General features: G+C 36.1%; 1 protein-coding gene and 1 long non-coding RNA gene across 4 annotated transcripts in view; both read right to left on the bottom strand.

Moving 5' to 3' along the window:
* The window catches only part of ADAMTSL1 (ADAMTS like 1), a 417470-nt gene that overhangs the window by 285971 nt on the left and 117220 nt on the right, over positions 1-14279 (bottom strand). The gene's annotated exons all lie outside the window — the stretch shown is intronic.
* Positions 9492-11757, bottom strand: LOC147648425 (uncharacterized). Its single transcript, XR_015280276.1, has 2 exons — positions 10936-11757; positions 9492-10555 (listed from the first exon to the last, which is right to left on the bottom strand). It is a non-coding gene; the product is annotated as an uncharacterized LOC147648425 (long non-coding RNA).

A 14279-nucleotide genomic window follows, 5' to 3' on the forward strand; every position in this document is an offset into this window, starting at 1 on the left:
CAAATATTGGAAAACATTTGTGTTGTTTCACATAGCATATACAAAGTCCTCAAAGAAATATCTGGCTTCTTGACCTAGTGTACCTTAGAGTTGAGCTCAGCCCAGGAACTCAGGTATATATGTGGGGTAATTCAGAGAAACTGGTTTGAAGGACAAAAGTAGGAATGGAGGGTTTCTTTTTGAGCTGCAATCCATGTTTTAGATGCCCAGAACTTTAGTGACTGGAAGACATGGGAAAACAAGATTAAGAAGCTGAGCAAAGGTGCACTTATGAAAGCAGGAACCCAGATCTAAGTCCAGTTGATAAAAAGGAAAATGCTTTTTAGAAACAATGATTTATCTTGCAATATTCATGGAAAAACCACCATTTTATCTCTAACAAAAAACCCCAAAAACCTAACAAAAGCAGAGTGAAACACTTTCTACATTCAACCTGAGATTTTATTTTGTTTTAGTCTGATGCAGAATCCTTTTTTTTTTTTTTTTTATCATTGTTTAATTCCACTCTAAGAGATACCTTGGATATAGCTCCTGCAATGCTCCTTGATATCCATTTAAAAATCAGGTATCTTGCAAGTACTGCAAAGCAGAAATCCTTGAATGGTTTATACCAACTAAACTTAATATTTTTTAGAGAATCACAGACTACCCCAAGCTTGAAGGGACCCACAAGGATGATCAAAGTTTAGTTCTTAGCCCTATACAAGACACCCCAAGAGTCACACCATGTGCCTGAGAGCATTATTCAAACATTTCTTGAACTCATTCAGGCTGTGACCACTTCCCTGGGGAGCCTATTCCACTGTCTAACACCCTCTGGGTGAAGAACCTTTTCCTAATATCCAACCTAAGCTTTCCCTGACACAGCTTTATGCTCTGGAATTTACCCTTATAAGGAGGCTGTATGACTACTTAATCTGTTTAATGTGTGGGTTTTTATTCCTAAGCAAAATCTGTAAAAGTAATCAAAATTTACTTATATACCAAAAATCTAAACCAATGGCACCAACAGATGCTACAATCTAATCTAGTTTTGATATTGAGAAATTTAGTGTGTGGTACCTTTAAGGAATGAGGATAATATTCAAACTACCTCTGTCTACTGTGTAGATTCCAGCTGATTACATCAAGCTAAATCAAACTGACCTTTTGGAAGTGCAATGGAAAAATAATAGTCAAAACAACTATGGAGAAATAATTAGAATTTGAGGAATGGTGAAAAAGATGCTTATGAGGAAGGAAAATGCTATTTCTAGATGTCATCCAAAGTTGTAAAACTATTTTCCAATGCTGTGAACTAAAGAAAATGCAAAAGGTATTTCTTGAGAAAGAGCTCAGATGGTAGAAGAAAAAGGTTCAATGAGAATCTAGTACTCGAGATGAAACAGCAGTGAGCTATTTGACATAAAACCCGGGAAGAAACCTTGCAGCTATGCTCAGTCATGGTACATGATGATACTTCTGGAGTAGGACCCAACTGTTTGTACTCTTAATTACCTTCTCCCCACTAACCAGGCATGTGCAGACAAAAAAGCTAAATGCTTAAGACATTTCATACCACCTTTTCTTGATTGTCTTGTACAAGTTAAACATAAATCAGCTTGTCCAACAGTACTCATTCAAAGAAAGACCACAAAGGCAAATGTAGCAGAAAAAAAGGTATCTGATTATCTTTAATGAAGCGGGGTGGGGGAGAGGGAATAGTCTAAATCTGTAAACACCTTTGGTGCAGGTAAAGTCATGTCCCATTCCAAATGTTATGACATTTTTCTGTCATGTATTATTTTACAAGAGATAAGCAGATAATTTCTGTGCACATCAGAATCATGTTTTTCAAGAATTACAAAATTATAGATAATGCAGATTGCAAAGGTTCTGGAACAAGCTACTTTGGTCTGAAAAATGAGAGGAACCTCTAGATCTTGAGTCAGTTAAGCCATTCATGTTATCTACAAATAATTGTTCTGGAAAATCTTTCCCTAAATTATATACCATAGTATAGTTAGTTGGCCTGTATATTTATGGTAGGGGTAATATTGCCAGCTGGCTCCAACAAAACTACTGTTCTCTCAAGCTCAGAAAATAGAAAATTCTGTTTCAAACTAAGGAGCTACCATGGGAGAGATTCCCCTTTTCCTTTTCTGGGAGAATGAGATAGAGCATAAAGGTAACTGCTGTTTACATTTTTGGTATGGTCATTCCATACAGAGAATGACCATACCAACCAACCACATATATTATTGTGGTTGATCTTGATTGGACACCAGGTGCCCATTGGAGCCACTCCATCACACCCCTTCCTTAACTGGACAGGGAACAGAAAATACAATGAAAGCCTCATGGGTTTAGGTAAGGAACAGAAAGAAATCACCCAGTAATTGCCATCACAGGCAAAAGAGATTTGACTTGGGGAAATTAAATTCACTTATTACCAATCAAATCGAACAGGGTAATGAGAAATTAAATTTTAAAACACTTTTCTTTCCCCTTGCCTCTTTCCAGGCTCAACTTTACTGCTGATTTTCTCTATCTCATCCTCCCAAGACACTCAGGGGATGAAGAATGAGGATTTGGTCACTTCATCACATTATCTCTTCCACTTCTTCTACATGAGGGAGTGGCATACTCTTCCCCTACTCCAGCATGAGGTCCCTCCATGGGAAGCAGTCCTTCATGAAATGTATCAGCATGAATTCTTCCACAGGCTGCAGTTCTTCATGTACCTCTTCAGTGTGGGTCCTTTCCATAGGGTGCTGTCTTTTAGGAAAACCAGTGTTGGTGCTCCATGGGTCACCAGTCCTGCCAGAAAACCATGTTACAGCATGGGCTCCTCTTTCCACGAAGCCACAGCTCCTGCAGAGTCACAACCTCCTTCAGGCATTCACCTGCTCCTTCAGGCCCATCTGATGTGAGGTCCTCCATGGTTTGCAGGTGGGTATCTGCTCCACTGCTCTGTGGGCTTCAGGGGCACAGCTGCCCCCTGTGGTCTCCATCACAGGCTTCAGGGGAATGCCAGCTCCAGTGCATGGGACGGCTCACCCCTCTCCTGCACAAAGTTTGGTGTCTGTGGGGGCTGGTTCTCTCATATTCTCACTCATCTGGCTGCAATTACTGTGGCCCAGTTGGGTATTTTCCCCACTTTTATAATCTGTTACCACAGAGGTGCTGCCACTATCACCAATGAGCTCAGCTTTGACCACAGCAGGTCTGTCTTGGAGGCAGCTGGCACTGACTATGAGGCACAGGGGAATCAGTTGGCATCTTCTTACACAGGCCATTCCTTTAGCTCCCCTGTTACCACAGTTTTGCCAGACTCACCCAATACAATTGGATATCTAGGATACCTACCACTCTCTTCTTCACTTATCCTGCAATTAATCTAATCAATAAAAGCAGGTGGACCTTTGAAGTTCTCATTCTGCAGTTTCTTGACAATAGCACATTCAGGGAGTAATTCACAATACTGCAGGCTGAAGGCATAATCTCACAAGTATGTGTACTCCCCAAGACAGGTTTCAAGTTCCACCAATATTCCTTTATCAGATCTGCCTTCTGAACTTCTGTCAGGGCATACAAGAAAGTAGATAACTCTCTCAAAACAATATCAAAGAAGGAATTTCCTATAAAACAAGCCAGCACAACAGGAACTTGAGATAGACACAGATGTCAGAACAGGAAGGAGCTCTAATTCCAGGCCTAACAGATGTTAAGACAAAATTTCACTGAGGCAAACTGTGGGCAAGGAAGCAAGTGCTTATATACTTGCCATCTCAAGTTATGGGAATGGCATCTAGGCCCCGTGGCTAGCTGAGACTTGGACTGTATAAAAGTTGGTACCTCCAGAAGAAAGATTCAGGCATCCTCGCCTCTGAGAAGACCAAGGCAAAGAAAGACCAGCAGGTTGCTGCAGGAATCCGCATAGTGGTGATATCTTAATCTCTCTTTCCCTTCTCGTCCTTGTCCCCACTTCCTATTTCTATCTCTCTACCTCACATTTACTGTTAGATAAAATCTGTATATTTGCCATATGGTCTCATTTGCACCTTAACTCAAGCAAAGGTTTATCATATATTCAGATCATGAATGCAGATTGCAAATGTAATAGCATCCTCCACCAGCTCTTAAATTCATCCTTGAATGGTCATGCATGTTCTCACTCCTTAATCTCAAGCCTCACTACCAGGCACATTTACAGCATATTCACTGCTCCTTTTCTAGGTATTCCTTCAGGTCATTGGCTACCTTTTGGAATTTCATCATTTATGCTGAAGTTCCACATAAATCAGCCAGAAAACTATCACTGAATTTCCGATATCCATTATTTAGGCCATTTAAAACTAGCTGGGTAAAACATTTGACTTTACGCTGAAGAAAAGTACTAAAAAATTTAATTTCCAGCTGTGGATATGGGATTGATAAGATAAACTCCATGCCCGATACCCATAGTTTCTTGACCATTAAGGTTCTAAAAGGATGATTAATTAAGACAGCTACTTCTCAGCATCATTTGTTTTTTTCCATTATTTTTGGGGTTTTTTTAACTTTTAGGTTATTTATTTCTCAGTATGATGGCACATTTTTAAAATACTTCTGTTAACAGCAGTCTTTTTTTTTCTGCATCTATCTCCATTAATCTCCATTACTATCTGGTTATATGTCTCTAAAGCACTCAGCTCCTCTGCAGCTCAGAGGAGCTCACACCATATATCATTTCACACAGTCAATTATGACATTGCATTTCTCAAGAGAGAAGGAATAGGAAAAATATTCCTGCAGTGAGATTTTCACTTGAATCCCTCTCTGAATATGCAACAGCAACCAGCACACAGTAAATCCATCATCTGGGAGTCAGAATTCCTTGTACCAACTGTACTCACAAATGTATTTTTTTTATATAAAGGAAAAAACTACTCCAACAAAGATAATAACGTATTTGAAAACAATGCCAGTATGAAATACTGTTTTTAAAGGACACATGATATATATATATATATATATGGTATATAATTTTCATTTTACAGCTTTGAAAGTCTGGAAAAAAAATTATTTTAAATAATTTTAAAAATTATTTTAAACATTACCTCCAAATATTTTTCAAGTGTAGTTCTGCAACCTTCCAACTTGCTCTTGCTTTGAATTCTTACTGTTAAATATTTTCCATCTTTTTATGTATAGACTTCTCATTAGAAATATGACTATTGATTAAGTTGTAGAGCAATGTCTTTTAGACAATAGAAACTATTTTTTGATCTTATTACATGTTTTGTATATGCTGATAAAATCTATTGAACATTTCAGGTTGAATTGATTGTTATTTTTTAAGAAATTATGCACTAGTGTTGATATTTCAATTGTGAAGATTTTATTTATCCTTTTCTTTATAAAATATCTTTAAAAGTTATTGTAATAAAATGTGTGAAACTGACAAATTGTTGTAAAAATGATTGTGAACAACCTGAAACATTCATTCATTGACTTCATTGACTTGTTTGTCCTAAAAAATGACAAATGTGTAAGAACAACCATAGGTACTCAGAACTGGATCAACAAAATCTTATAATACAACATTAGAGGTTGAAATTAGTCTAGTGTTTTTTGCTGCTTTCTGATTTCTGCTCCTTCCATTAAGTCAAACATTTCCACTGTAAAGAAAGAATTTTTGTGCTGGACTGATATATAGAGTTGGTCACTATTTTAGTCCTCATCACAAGACAAACCATCCATCAGACCTAGGATAGTCCCTAGTTTAAGTTACACTCAAGTCAGGAGGCAGAAAGTTATGCATCTATTCCACAACATCCAGAAGTTTAAAAATACATTTATAAAAGTCTAGTGGGGTAGTCTTACCAGATCTCTTTTGTAAGATAAATGCAAAACATAACATAAGTAAAGAACATAGTAATGTTTCTAACTATCAGAGCAATGAGGCTTTGGAATAACCTTGCACTTAAAACAATGTAAATGTAACCTTGCAGTGAAAACAATGTAAGGAGAATTTTGATGAGTATATAGAGGTTCATAATATGAATAAAAGGACAATGTCTTCTGCCACTGTGGGTATGTTCCATTAATTTATTTCTGTTTTTCCCCTTTGTTTTCTTCATGCAATAAATTTGAAGATAATTTGCTCGAAAGAAAACAGAAGGTACTTTTGGCATGTAAATACCTCATAGTAGATTATACTCAAATATCCTTAATTTTTATGTGTCTTCTACAGAGTTTTCAGAAATTAACTGTAGGATTTGTATTTAGAATATAAAATTTAAAACAGAAATAATTGAAAAAAGAAAGAGATGTGGAAAATGGCAAGAATTTGTTAGCATAGATCTCACTTTATTTCTATGCCACAGAACTAAATGACTTCTTAAGAAGGGAAAAAGAAGAAATAGCAAAGAGAATTCAAGCATATCCAGAGGAAAAAATAATGGACATAATATTTTGAATTTTTTAGGAAGGACTTAAGAACTGGGGGAGGGGGAGGGAGAAGAAGGAGAAGAAGAAGAAGGAGGAGAAGAAGAAGAAGAAGAAATGATTGCTAGAGAAGCTATTAGTCATAAAATTTGAAAGTGATAAAAAATACACCCCCTTCCCCAGTAGGTTTTAACTGATATTAATGTAAATAAAATAAAGAGGGAAAGACGAGTTAATTTCTACATGCATTCACAATATTTTAGTAGCATTACTCATGTAATAAATATAAACAATAGAATTCACAATAAATATAAACAATGGAATTCACAATCATACATTTACATGGAATTTCACAACTAAATAAGATAGCTTTTGTTTTCTGCAGATATCAGGTAAAAGTCAAGGACAAACTGCTCTTCCTCAAACACATCTCTTAAATGGAATGATGTTGGCCTGATGGTACTCTGTAACCACTACCAGACAACAAGAAATGTATTTTACCATAGGCCTCAAAGCCACTGAGGACAGTGTTAAAAACATTTCTTGTTATCATAATGTTTAGTTAAAATAATATCAAAGATCCACAAGCTGCTTAACTACATCTACAGAAACAACAAAAGGAAAGAAAAACATTTCCAATAATTTTAATTGTTAATGACAATCTCCTGATTTTTAGTTGCTTAATAAGGGAAAAAATATTGAAGATGGTTGATCTGATATGTGAGGTCATTTTCCATTCCAGATAAATTAGTACAGAATCACTGCTGGTGATTCCTTTTGCTTATATTGCAACTCTCCTGAAGAACAAATATACAGCAGCCTTCAGTTTCTAGGTACTGGTGAACACCTAGATGTTGAACACCTAGCCTGAAAGACTAACTAAATTCCTGATGCAATCTTTTGATTTTAAGCAATTTATAACTAGACCACTAATTTTTGGTCATGCTTGCCTGTACTTTCATGTTTGTTCTACTGTACCTTCTGTGGACAGCAAAGTTTTGTTCACATGACTACCTTGGACAGTGTTATTTACATTCAAAACAATTGTTACTGAATAGATTTTGTACTTGAAGGCATGACAACTGGCCAAAAGGACTATGACAGAAATTTGGCAATGGGAATGTCTTTCCCAGAGAGGCAGAACCCTCTGGGGTGCAGGCTGGGGCTCTTTGGGGTGGCCCCAGAGGGCAGCTAGTGGCCAGCCATGCACATGGGCAGCCACGGGGGACAGCGTTTTCTGGCCACATGGCTACAGGACAGCCCCAGAGCCTGGGAAGGGATTTGCCTCTCTCTGCTGTGTACATCAGATCACATCGTGAATATAACCCTGCATGCACAGCACATTTTGTCCTGTGAGGCATTCTGAAGTGATTTTTCTTCCATTCTTATGCCAAGACTGATAAAAAGGATATAATAAAAAAACAATTTGTCTATTATTTTTCAGTTTCTCATGGACATTTAAGCACACAAAAAAGGAAAGGAAAGCACACAGGATGGAATGAAATGACTGTGCTGTGTCTGCAGATAATAGTGGGAATTTTCAGCAGTATATTGAAATGTGGATGTGATAAAATACAGCTACAAGTACATTTTTTAACACAATTAAAATAGGTGTGTTAAGTTACTGAAGATATATTACTGTTATATAAATTTGTAATTTTAGCTAAAGTAGCAATTTAAATTAAAATGCAGCTGTGTTTCTGAAGTTCAAAAAAGCCTGTGATATGTACTAAGTTTAACAGACCACCATTTCTGAAACAAGTGAACAGAACAAATATCTGCCCAATAGATAACCTTTTCCCTTTATAATTTCTTTCCCTTCCTTGCCCCTTTTTAAGCAATTTCATTAAAGCTAATTAATCCTGGATTTTTAAACCTCGACAAGCAAGTGATTTTTAATTACTTATTGAAAAGTCACTCAGTATTACTGACAATATTACATCAAAGGTCTATCTTGGATATCAGGTTTCCAACAAATTCACCAGCTTAATATAAATAAATAAAATAGTAAGCATTTCGATAGTTTGTTTGTTTGTTGTTCTTTGGGGGGGAGGGGGAAGGGGGCAGAATCAAGCAATAAAAAGGTCACAGAACTGCTTCCAGAATCAAAAATTTCCATATTTTCTTCTTTGTATAAGGAGAAAAAAAAAATCATGCTCACATATTACGAACTCTGCGAATTCCACTTAACTATGTAGTTAAATACACTTAAATACTGCAATCATGTGATTTCTAAAAAAGAATATATTAGCCAATATCCCAATTAGGTGCATTTTTTATATATTTAAAAATAATATATTTGATTGGTTTAGACTCATATATATAATGGAATCTGCAACCTATTTCTTCACAATTCCAGTTTAAATCATAGAGAATTGATGCAATGCATGCAGGAGTAATAGCACACCTTTCTTGCTATACAAAAATACAACGATTTTTTTCCACAGGAATGGGAAAGAAGGAAATAATCTCATTATGTAGAAAACTTGATCTAGAATTTTCAGCAAGTGAAGTAATTGACTCTGAGTACACATTAAATCCATCTTTTGCTACCCATGAATTCACAATAAAACTCTTGGCCCAGGTCCAAAACCAGAAGCTGCACAGTGGGAAAGGTATACAGCATCTGAAAACTTAAGCCAGTGCACAGAGAATGGTCAGCAGATCTGTTTGTGTGATACATGACAGCAGAGGGAAATCTCATCTCTGCACAAAAAAATAATTTTATTAGGGGTAGGTACTACACAGAAAAAGTTAATACTTTGAAGAATAATACCCCACCCTTCCTTTTTGTTCCAACCTCACTATCTTCTTATTCTAGTGCAGGTCCATTCCTATATTCATCATAATCAGGAATTATAATTAATACCTATCACAGTACATTCATATTCAGAGCTCACATTAATCTAGCAGAAGAAGGAAGAAACATTGCTACTGCAGGAGGTCAAGTAAGGATGATACAGAGTGAAAACCTAGATGGAACAGAAAAAAACTTCCTATTCAAACAGTAATCTCTCTGTAGAATGATAAATTAACGACTATTTGGATAAGATGTGGTAAGAATAAAAGATTGTACCAACTTAGGAAAAAAAAAAATCAATTCATTTATTTTGAAAGCACACTCTAATAAACAGCCTCTGTGTAGCAAAAAAATACCACACTGGATTATCATTTCAAGGTTGGATATTATATGTCCAACTTCCTGTAACAGATTTTTTTTGATCAGCCTGCTGTTCAGACTCTACAAACAATCCTGCTTCCCCAAAAGTCTGTAAAAAATCTGATATGATCAGACTGACAAATGTCATGTTAGAAGTTCCAGTGGAGTACAGCCAACCTATCTGGATTCAGGTCTGCACTGCTAATCTGAAAGCTACAAGGAAGAGAAGACATGGAAACAGAAGAGCAAAAATGAAGCTGACTTGAATGTAAGCTTCAATAAGAATCTAGTAAGAAAATGATACAATATTAATTGAAAATGCCAACAAATTAAACACATTCATTATAATATAAAAATTGCATGCAGTATGTAGAAATTTTTTATTGAAACCATGTTGTACTTATTGATATTACAATGGAGAACGAACAACTCAGGATTTATTCTGATTCTATAGTCATCCATTCTTAGGTATTCAAGTACTTAAATTTTTAAATCTAGATACTAGAAGCAGAATAAACATGACAATACAGTTCTGCAGCTAAACACTTGATTTTGACCTAGGTTTATTCAGGTCTCCAAACCCAAACTTGTTGAGTTCTTTATATAAACATGGAAATACATGAGCTTTGTCTATAGATATGCTTGTTAAAAAACCATTTATAAAACTTTATGTTCTTTAATATCATCACTGTAAGCTTTATGCAACCATGAGATAAGAATCACACATTATATCATCAATAAATAAATACTTAAGTAATTAAATAATAAAACAAATAAATGAAAAGGAAAGGAGACCTAAAGAAAGAGAAACAATTTCTGGCACAGCCAATGAAAATGTTAGAGTCCAAGACTTCTGTCAATGGTGTAAATTCTATAATCATCACTGCATTTTGCTGACTGTGTAATTTACTGAACAGTTCAGAGGCAGGAGTTTCCAAAACCTTTTGTCAGCGTCCTAGACCAGAAGCATGGGCCACATGACAGCTAGGAAATACACAAACATACAGAATTACTTTTAGGTCCAAAAACTCAATTTAGACTCTGACACCAGACAGTGATTTTTCAGTAGTATACTTTTCTCGACTCTTTCATAATTTAGTGGGACCCTGACATGGTTTTAAAGCAGCAACAAAAAAAAATTACTTATTTCTTGCTGTGAGATATGGATTAGAACAAGAGCAAAACAGGCCTAAAACTTAAAAGGAATAAAGAAAGTTTATTAACAAAAACTAAAAGAATAAAAACACCAGAATAAACTTCCAGAAAACCCTTTTATCCCCCACTACTTAACCATTCTCTTGTACATGTGACAACATAGAGACAAAAAAACTTTAGAACTTTGGTGGTTAAAACAGTCTCAATACCTGCTAGAGTCTTTTCATCAGCTTTTGTAGAGAAACAGAAGTCTTCTGCTAATCTATGGAGTTTCTCACGAGAAAACTATTTCTGTTATAGTTTTCTTTTTCTTCGATGCCAGCTGCCCAGAAATCTGTCATCAGAGCTCACTCCTCCCATTTCACATCACTCTGAGGTGTGTATGGGCCATGAGTCTAGGGATGTCATTTTAAGGATGAGTTATTCAAAGGCAAAAAGTCCTCTTCATCTGTCTCTGTGAGCTTCCCTGGAAACAGTTTTCTCATTGCCTCAAAATGGCTTCAAATCTTCACCCCCCTCTGTTCCAGCACCTCACTGTATCACAATTACTCTCTCTTTTGCTCAAAATCCACACTTTGAACACTCCATTCCTCTTAATATACTCTGTCATGAATTAAAGGAGTCTTTTCAAAACACTACTGTCCATCTCCATAGCTTTAACAGAAAAATATTTCAGCTTATAAAGCATCTCCTTATTCTCTCTTCCCCATCTAAAACTTAACTCTTTTCCTCACTGTTTTTGGTGGTTTCATGATGTCTTCTTCATGTTGATTGTCTCTCTCTCTGTCTCTCTGGGAAAAAAGAGTAATCTGTACGTTTTATCCAGGCAGTAAAAGAATGAAAGTCTTAGAAAAGCTGCAGATGTTCATGGTGTCAGGTCTCAGTCCAGCAGCAGAAACTACAAACCAAGCCAGGCTGGCCAGCTGCGTTTCTCCTCCCTGCGCCCTCTGCGGCCTTGTCCGGCCTGGAGTTGGGGGTAGGAGGCCAAGACAGAGCCTTCTTACCTTGTCAGAAGCAGGAAACACGAAGGAAACAAGAGAGCTCTGACTTTACATCTTAAGGGGGTGTTCACAAGTTGATCTCACTTTTCAATGGTTAAACCTGCTGTCAATTCTTAGAAATGACCGATAATTGGTCAGGAGAAAAGACTCCCATCAGCCACCAGCAGCTTCAACTTCCTTAGCTCCCAAAGCCATCTTAAAGGTAAAGTCACCCCATGACAGACCCAAAAAAGAAAGCAGTTTAAGCATTTCTAACATTCTCTAATCCCTTTAGTGTGTTAATTCTCTTAGCTGCAGCTCCCTAGGCTGGATTGTCCAACCGTCATTCTCAGGAGGCAGCCTGGGCCCTAGTGAATGAGAGGTGTCCTTACATTTCTAGTGATGCTGAGAGGCATTAAGCAGGAGTGGAGGACAGCAGGCAGTCTCTAGAACTGCAAGAGGCAGCATTTATCACAAACTCTGCCTGTATTCAGACACCTAAGAAAGCTCTGTACATCTTGAAAGCAAGAGAAGCGCTCTTGAAAAGCCTGTGATCCTGAAGATATCTCGGGCCATAGAACATGAGACACTTTATAAATAAAGCTGAAAAAATAAAGCTGAAAGAATAATCTGTAAATTGTTCCTCTAGTCTGCTTCAAACAATTGATTAGTGAGCACTTGCTACATTACTTCAGACTGCTGAGAATTGTGTTGCAAACATGGCCTCAAGACAGGAATATTCAGATGGCAAAGGGATTCACATATACCCATACATGGCAAATATATTATGTATTCACAAAGAAAGAAAACTAGCAGAACATTAAAGATATACCAGCCCTAACCCAGAATTATAAAAGCATGAGGAATGGTAAATTTGCAAATACCTAAAGCAATTAAATCACGTTTTTTTACTAGCATGACCAGTTTATATTTATAATGCAGAAAATTGGAAACCTTTGTGCAGCAGTAGAAAAAGGTGCTCTTAGTCAAGGATGTAGTCTAAATAAAACAAGAAAGAGTAGATTCCTAAAAAACATTTAAATGAGTCATTATCAGCTGTTAAAAGATTATGGCTTTTTTATTATGGCTCTTTTATGGTAAAACTCATGTTTTACCTTCTGTAGAAAATTCAAGGTGAAATTCATGATCTCATTCCTCTCAGAAGAGGAAGTTTGGAATATCTTAGGAGTATCTTTTCTTTCTTGCTAGGGACCTTTTGTATTACTCTTTCATCTACCCTTCACCTGTTGTTTTCAATTAACAAATTCTGTAGAACCTACTATATAAATTTTGACAATTACATAAAAAGAGGAGTTGCTCATTTTGATGAAGCAACTTTTTATGACAGTGACATCGAGTGTTTGCTTTGAAAAGCTAGACTTATACAAATTTTGATTGTAATAACAATTCTAATTTTCTTCTTGAACTATTTGCACTGTTTCAAAAGAAACTTATTTCTATTAATATTCTATTCTATTAACATTTAATATGTTTCTATTCAAATGCACAGAAGTGAGATTTCCACACATAGAGAGCATCCACATATTGTACTAGTGCAAAAAAAAGCTATAGCTTTTTGAATTATGATTGCATAGAGTGGAAACAGTACAATGAAAAAGAGCTTCAAGAACTTCAGTGAGACAAACAGAAAAGCTACTTATTCTGATAGATTATAGGAAAATTTTCAGTTGTGGAAGAGACTTATATGGAACAAATATGCATAAATTTAACTCTGTTAATTACTGTGGTAGACCAAACAGTATTCTATGTCATTATGCAAACAATGGCTTGAAAATGACAATTTTTCATCTTCCTAATGTGGGCAAGGTTTATAACTCTGTCTTTCTAAAAATGGCTTCCTTTTCTCCAGTTTCAACACCAGCACTTCAGCCATGGGATGGTTTTGGCAGCTGTGGGACATGGACTCAAAGCTTTGGAATGTAATTTTTATAATTTTTATTTTTTTTTTAATGAGTACTGATGCATTGATTTGCTTTCTAAAAGAAAAATATAGGAACAGTTAGGGATCCAAGAACTCAATGGTCATGTTCCTATTTTTAAATGGATGTAAATATCATTACCAAGAAGCATTCAGAAAGATGGACAGAAGTGTATTCAGATGTTTTGGTCTGAGTACTTGTAGACCAAAGTGGCAAATACTAGTGATCCATCCTAACTTTTGTCTCAGATGATCTACAGGTCTCTGAACATGACTCATGCTTTCACTTTCATGAGCAGGTGAACACTTGAGAGAAAAACTTCTATCTTAAGGCAATTTTGTCTGGAGGAAAAAGTAGCCATTATTAAGAGTATAAAGTGAGAAACATCCCAAAACACTTGTGATTTGGATCTATCTGAGGCGATTATTTTCCAGAGAAAATAACAAATAATCTTCAATAATCTTAAACAATTCCTGGTCTCTAGAAGCAAGAAAAAAACCAGACAGCTCTGCTTTATACTCTGAAATACTTAGGTCAATATTATAGTTTTTCCAGGAAAAAATAATTATTTTCAAGTAATTGGATCAGCAGCAGCATATATGGGACTGTGATAAGTTGCAACAGAGATCTCTT

The sequence above is a fragment of the Cyanistes caeruleus genome, chromosome Z (assembly GCF_971803275.1).
Source record: "Cyanistes caeruleus chromosome Z, bCyaCae1.hap1.1, whole genome shotgun sequence".
Classification (NCBI taxonomy): Eukaryota; Metazoa; Chordata; class Aves; order Passeriformes; family Paridae; genus Cyanistes; species Cyanistes caeruleus.